General features: G+C 46.5%; 1 pseudogene; it reads left to right on the top strand.

Moving 5' to 3' along the window:
* The first annotated feature begins 290 nt into the window (after positions 1–290).
* LOC112445415 (small ribosomal subunit protein uS2-like) lies at positions 291–4219 on the top strand (annotated as a pseudogene).
* The last annotated feature ends 3342 nt before the right edge of the window (positions 4220–7561 follow it).

Raw genomic sequence — 7561 nt, forward strand, 5'->3', positions numbered from 1 at the left:
CTCTGCTGCCCCATGTGTGTCCCTGCCTGACACTCACAACAGCTTCACAGCAGGTGCTCTCCCTCACTCTTCTCTCCAGAGCTCCTGCTGGAATTTCTGGACACCGCCTCCCAAGTATTTACCTCTGACTCTGACTTCTCCTTCCCTGGTGGGCCCTGTAGCATCTTCCCCTGAGTGAAGACCACACATAAAACCTAAATTCTGCTTCTTCCCCAGCTACCTTAGACTCCCTGTGGATGTCTCCTTCTCATCCAGGCTCAGTGATTCAATATCATCCACGAACCATTTTTCTATACTCAACCATCTATCTGGCCATATTGATACCGTCTCTAGGGGAGTGGGTGGAGCAATGATGGGCAATGTTGAGATGGCAGGTAGAGACCAGACCAGGCAATGAGGGCGTGAGAATGAAGGACAGTGCTAAGAAGAGGAGCAGATTATAGAGAAGTCACAAGGGCAGAAGAGGTTGGAGAATGTTTTTGAAAACAGATCAGGGAGAAATCTGGGAGAGGAGAGGTTGAGTCTTAAGGAAAGAGAAATGATCATTGCATAGCTCCTTGGGGGTGGGGAATCCAGCAACGTGCTACTTTACCATCAACATCCTATCACATGCTATACTTCAGTTACAAATACTTCAGGCTACAAATCCATTAGATTTGTAGAAATTCCTAATGCATTAGAAATTGATACATTTTCCTGCAATGGAATAAATTAGGCTAAGGTTATGCATTACATTGTTTATTGTGATGTCAAGATGTCATTTTATATTAGTGTTTATTCCAATGTGGACCAGTAAAGCGTATTATAGTACATCATCTATTCAGTGGACTGATTTGTGGAAAATAGTGTCCCAAGAGAATATTCCCAAGATATTGTCAGCTGAATATAAGCAAGATACCATAGAACACTGTGCACAGTGTGCGACCATGTATGGTTTTAAATGTGGTTGTGCTCAGTCACTCAGTCACGTCCCACACTTTGTGACACTATGGACTGTAGCCCACCGGGCTCCTCTGCCCATGGCGATTCTCCAGGCAGGGATACTAGAGTGGGTTGCCATTTCCTGCTCCAGAGGATCTTCCAGACCCAGGGATTGAATCTGAGTCCCTTATGTCTCCTGCACAGGGAGGTGGGTTCTTTACCATTAGCACCACATGTGGAGTGATGAAGAAGTAGATATTCATAGTTGCTTGTGTATCCATAAAGTGACATTCTGGGCCGTCTCTCCTGATCCAGGGGCTAAGACTCTGCACTCTCATTGTAGGGGCCTGAGTTCAATCCCTTGTCAGGAAAGTAGAACCCACATGCCACAGCTAAGAGTTCCCATGGAAAAGGTCCTGCAGGCACAGCCAAATAAATACTTAGAAAAAAACAAAACAAAACAAAGCAAAGAAACAAAAAAAAAACGTCTGGAAACTATTCCTGAGAAACAAAACACGTGACTGACTGTGGAAGCAGCAGGGCCTTGACAAGAAGGGAGGCGGTAGGAGGAACAATGGAATATGAAGTATTTTATATTTCTAGGTTCTTGAACCTTGTACATGTATTATAAGTTTCTCAGAAATGCCAAGACATTACAAAAAAATTTAAACCTCTAAAGAATAAAACTCACAGCGTTATTTCTACAAACTGAATGAAAGTCAAGTTTGTTTTATCAGAAAGATTATCTGGCTTCTCTAAAACATCTTCTCAGGCTTTTCCCACGCTACTCAGACAGTGGTCCATACGGCACTGTCTGGATTCTTGTCATACTGTGAAGTGAATCTTTTACACTATCCTCGGTCCTTGATGTCCGGCAAATGAAGGACGACGTCATCACGTTCCTTGCAGCAGGGGCCCTCTTAGGTAGAACCAACCTTTACTTCCCAACGGAGCAGTACATCTACAGAAGGAAAAGTGGCGGCGTCTACACTAGGAATCCGAAGAGAACCTGGGAGAAGCTTCTGTAGGCAGCTCATGCCATCGTTGCCACTGAAAACCCAGCTGCTGTCCCTGCTGCGTCCTCCAGGAACCCTCGCCAGCGAGCTGAGCTGCAGTTTGCTGCCACCACTCCTCTGGTCAGCCGCTTCGCTCCTGGAGCCTCCACTAACCAGACCCAGGCAGCTTCCAGGAGCCAAGACTCCTGGTGGTTACGATCCCAGGGCTGACCGCTGGCCTCTCCCAGAGGCATGTATGTGAACTTCTTACCATCGGTCTGTGTGACACGGACTCTCCTCTGCACTCTGGAGACGACCCATTCCCGGCAACCAGGGAGCTGTCGGTGGGTCTGACTTGGCGGATGCTCACCCGGGAAGTTCTGCCCGTGCGCGGCACCGTTTCCTGTGAACACTCTTGGGAGGTCGTGCCTGATCTCTACATCTGCAGATTCTGAAGAGATTAAAAGGGAAGAGCAGGTGCCAGCTGAGCAAGCTCTGACCAAGGAGGACTTCACCGTGAATGGGTCACTTCAGCAGCTGAGTGCAACGCTACTGGATCTGAGGTGCTGGCCTAGTCCACAGGCAGGCAGGCAAGCTTGCTGCCTACTCCGCAGTTACCCCTGAAGGCTGGCCTGCAGCGCCCACTGCTCAGGCCACTGGACGGGTAGGCACAGCACTGGGTGGGCTTCAGCTGTTCTTTCACAGGCTCTTCTCTTCGGTGGGGGCTGTGCTGGGTCCTTGCTGCTGCACAGGTTTGCTCTGGTTGCGGTGAGCGGGGCACAGTCTCTGGTTGTGGTGCCTGGCCTTCTCATTGAAGCGGCTTCTCTTGTTATGGAGCGTGGGCCCCAGGGCCCCCAGGCTTCAGTGGTGGCAGAGCGTGGGATCAGGAGCTGTGGCCCCCAGGCTGTGGAGCACAGGCTCTGTGGTTGTGGTGCACGGGCTTAGTTCCTCTGAAGGCACATGGGATCTTCCTGGACCAGGGATTGAACTCATGTCTCCTGCATTGGCAGGATTCTTTACCATGAGCCATTATGGAAACCCCACAAACTCTTAAAATGGAAATTGGTTGACAGAAAATAAGCAGTTTCTAAATAAATAAATTTGTCTACTCATGAGGATGTTCTGTGACTTTTGCTGTTTTCCTTTCACATAAGACGAAAATTTCCTAATTCATAATTCATTATGTTCTTCCCTCAAACAACATTTGCAACTGCTAATTTTACTAGCTACGCTTGATCCAATTTTTAAAACACTTTCTCCCACTTTCCCCTATGCCCTGTACATTCATTATCAATTGAGATAATATTTTATCATTGTTCAGTCACTCAGTCATGTCCAACTCTTTGCGACCCCATGGACTGCAGCACACCAGGCTTCCCTGTCCTTCACCATCTTCCAGAGATTATATTTATACTTCATATGGATAGGAGGATAATCAGTTGGCTTCATCCTTGAATTATTTCTCTGAATCTGACATATTAATATGCTAGTAAGATATAAGACACTTGACTGACTTCAGCATAATAAAAAATAACAGAATCAGGTGACCATATCTGAAGACTGATTATAAAAGCAGCAGCCATGTTTATGAGGAGCAGTGACACACGGGGGAACATTTTATGTGGTGAGAGAGGGGCGCTGGCCTCAGGGACTTAAAGGGCTGCTTGAAAACAGACAAACTCGGCTCAGTGGATGGACCTCCTGGGAGTCACTTCCCAGACACACACAGGACAGAGTCCTGAGCATCCTGAGTGCCCACAAGGTGGTCTGAAGCGGTGGCCAGGGCACCCCTCTGCGTATCAGTGGAGATGGTAGCTGCATTGTGTGTCTATACGAGTCTGTATAAGGTGACCCTGCATGCAGAAAAGCAAATTTGACTAAATGGCAGAAGGCCTCAGCTCTAATAGTAAGATATTTTCTTAAATCAATTTCTTTCTCCTCTCAGCTTCTCCATCTGAAAGGAGTTACTCTTCATGAGACCCATTCTCTTTTAATTCCCTTCTTCAAAGCCTCAAATTTCGTAGCTTTTTTTTTTCAGTATCTTTCCATGTTTATTCCTCAGACAAAATAAGCAAGAGTAAAATTTTCTTATTGGACTTTAAAGATAAACAAATACTTTTAAAATCAGACTTTCCAAACGTTCTAAATTCATTCATGTTCTCACTTTAGTATCCTCAATCCTAAGCCTGTAATGAGCGTTTTTACCTGATTCAAACACAACTCTGGGGGGTGAATTGGTGGCAGGACTCCACAGACCCCTGGAATTTTGAACTCTTGACAGTTAGATCTCCTTTTACAGAAGTGTTAGCTCCAATGGAACAAGGAGCATATAGTGCCAGATTGCAGGGCTGACAGCGGGGAAAAGACAGTTTATTGATGGTAGAAAAGATCTGCCTTCTGACCAGCAGCCGCTGCTCACGGGGAGGCAAACCGGAAGTGCCTGCAGACGCAGAGACCCATGCGGAGGGAGCAGGACGCTTCAGTCACACTCGTTCTCAGCGCAGCCCTCAGAAAGGGGTCCTTCCTTGACCTGACTCGTGCTTCCTGTGTCTTTAACTCCCTGTGCTTCGGGGCTGCTCTGCTGAGCTGGACTCCCCTTTGCTTTTCCTAGATCTCCTTGGGGGCCTTCTCACAAGGCCCGGCAGCAGGCAGGAAGCAGCGGCGCCATTGGGCAGGTCTGCTCCTGTAACTCCTCTGGCAGCCTGCGGCTGGGACAGCGCGCTGAGCGTCCACCGTCCCTCTCATGGGACCAGAGGTCGGAATGCGATGGGACCAGAGGTCGGAATGCGATGGGACCAGAGGTCGGAATGGGGAAGATTGAAGTGCTGGCTTTTACTTTCTTTCACTCCCGGGCCAGAAGCTCTTAACCTGAGGGATTTGGAGAGCCCAGGGAGCCTGTGGCCTCCCAGAAGTGATGCATAAAATGCATCTGTGCACAAGCTTTTGTTCAGATAAGAGTAAATGCCCTGGATTCACCCCTTCAGAATATTTTATCTTTGTTCCTGGTCTGTACAGATTCTGTGCTTTGAAGCTCAACACCGCTGCAGTGATTTCATCACACTTTCACTGCTGCCAGTCCCTAGTAAACCCAGCTTTCAGAATCAAGAGAAGCTGCTGGCTGACAAGGCTTAAAAGCATCCTTTGAAGTACCTAGAATCAAGAGCACCTGACTGTACTCTACTGGAACATTTTAAGGTATAGTAGTTAGCTTTTCGCTTGTGAGCAGCTAGGTCAAATTGTTTCCAAACAAGAAAACCGAACTAAAGTCTATGTGTCTGACCAGAGTCACAGGACACAAACTACTTTAAGGCGGGTCCCAGGTCGACCTGAGATTCTGTCATTACCAGGAATCAAAGTAGCAAAGAGCATCTGTGACACAAACCCTAAAAGCGTTTTATTACTGGATAATTTGGGTTGGGACGGTTCCCTAGAGAAGAGAATGGCAACTCACTCCAGTGTTCTTGCCTGGAGAATTCCATGGGCAGAGGAGCCTGGCGGGCTACAGTCTAAGGGATCCCAAAGAGTCGGACACGACTGAGTGACTTTCACTTTCTGTTTTCAGTTTGAATCTATGGAGAGGTAAAGTCTTTTCTGTGGATATTTGTAAACGCTTCCTACAGATCAGTTATATGGCTCTGTGTTCTTCTGGAATTGCTCCCATGACATTGATCTGGACTTCATACACTTATGTACCAAATTATTCGGTTTTCTGTGCAATGGTGGTAAAACAGTTAAAAAGCAAGTAAACAAGCCAAAGCCCGTGAACTGTGTTTCAAACAGGCTGAAAGCGCCACCTACTGTCCAATCTGTAGAGGTGCCCGAGGAATGTAGTCTGAGCCTTATGGACTGAGAGCCACAGGAACTAGGATATTAAGCTAAGTTAGACTCACATCTGACTATACTTTCTACTTATATGCTATTTATAACGAGTATGTAGTTATATTTATGCTCTCTCCTGAGCATTCTCAATCTTTTGTTACAGAAAGTAAGATATTGAAAATCACGGAGCTGTGGCAGATGTAAGAAACAGTATCAGGCTATCATGTGCTTTCCACGGGTCCCGATTATCCCACACCAAAATGCCTTGAGAGTTCTGGAGCAAAACTGCTCGTTGCCACTTTTATTCCTAGGAACGACTGAGGCCCAGAGCTCCCTGAGTAGCCCCTCCTGAGGGGACTTGACTGTATTTATTTTACATGTTTAAGAGATGACAGCAAAAGAGAAAGCTCTAAAATGGCAAAAGCTTTCAGGTACACCAAAAGGGTGGTTTTTAATGTTGGTTTGAGTGTTTTGTTTTTAACGGAACAATCCATTATAGAACGGGCCAAAATAAGTTTAGAGAATAAACTGTACTTTTTCTACCTCTGAGAGATACTAATTAAAACATATTTTTACTATGGGCCTGGCATCAATTCAGACGTGCCTTGGACAGGTGACTGACTTCCAGGCTGCCTTAAACCCAGCAAATGTTCAGGGAATGACCCAGTGACTGGAGGGGAACAGCAGTGTGCAGCCAGCGTTTCACTGTTTGTGCTGCTCGTGTGCTCTTTCTGTCCCTAACTCTTCAGCAGGTATTCACTCTCTTCTACGCAGCTTATCATTTGCTTGACTCTGAAATACATTGGTCCGGTTTTTATGATAAGCTGGTTCTGTACAATCGTATGTAAAGTGTTTATTTAAATACAAACAATATACACTCTTGTTCAAGTTCCTCCTGAGTTAAAAATACACAAAAAAACTGGATAATTTAGAGTAAAAGTAGAATTTCTCTTTCATCCTATCAAAGTATCTGTGGTTCACTTGTACATATTCCTCCAGCTTTTTAAAAAACATTTTCAAATATATATTTATTTACACAGATAATATAGGTTCATTTTTAGTTCAGTCAGGCAAATAATGTGTGTTGTTTACAACTTGCTTTTGTCATGTAAAGGTATGACTTTGAGATGTCACCATTTCCTGTTTGGGGGGTTTCCAGTGGTTTTCAATAGGAACATAAAAATCTTTCTTTAAAACAACACGATTCTGCTATAAGCAAACTAGGTTCATCTAGCATGCACATTCAGGGAAATTCAGAAATGTCTTTAGTTGCCCTGCGCATCCCACCATCAGGAAGGGAGGAAACCACGAGCAAGGAAAGTCTCAGTAATGAACACCAGGCACCCCGTTAACCCAGCACCAAAGGAGGAGGGCGGGGTGAGGGCAGCTCACGGGCCGCAGGGAAGGTCTTGTGATGCCTGTGTCTCCAGCCTGGCCGGTAGCAGCCCAGAGAATCCAGGAAAGAGAGATGGTAGGAGAACAGTGGAGGGCAGGAAACGGGCCTCCTGGCGGCAAAACACAAGGTCGCAGCAGAGCCTGGGGAGGAGAGCCGGGTCCGCGGAGGAGGCAGTGGAGAGACACCAGGAGGAGGCTCCCTCCCACTCACCCCGCCCCAGAAGGTCCCCATGGGCCGGGTGCAGGGTCGCATCCACTCCCCTCACTAAGACTGTGCTTCAGGCAGGTCTCGGGAACACACTTCTTGTTTCACTTGAGTGATTCAATTATGCCTCCCTGTAATTTCAGGTTGGGTCTTCTCTGCCTGCCTTCCCCTCACTTTTCACTCTGGCCTCAGTCTTCATTTTTTTCTGGCAAACAAAATATGATCA

The sequence above is a fragment of the Bos taurus genome, unplaced genomic scaffold, assembly GCF_002263795.3.
Source record: "Bos taurus isolate L1 Dominette 01449 registration number 42190680 breed Hereford unplaced genomic scaffold, ARS-UCD2.0 Leftover_ScbfJmS_1304, whole genome shotgun sequence".
Taxonomy (NCBI): Eukaryota; Metazoa; Chordata; class Mammalia; order Artiodactyla; family Bovidae; genus Bos; species Bos taurus.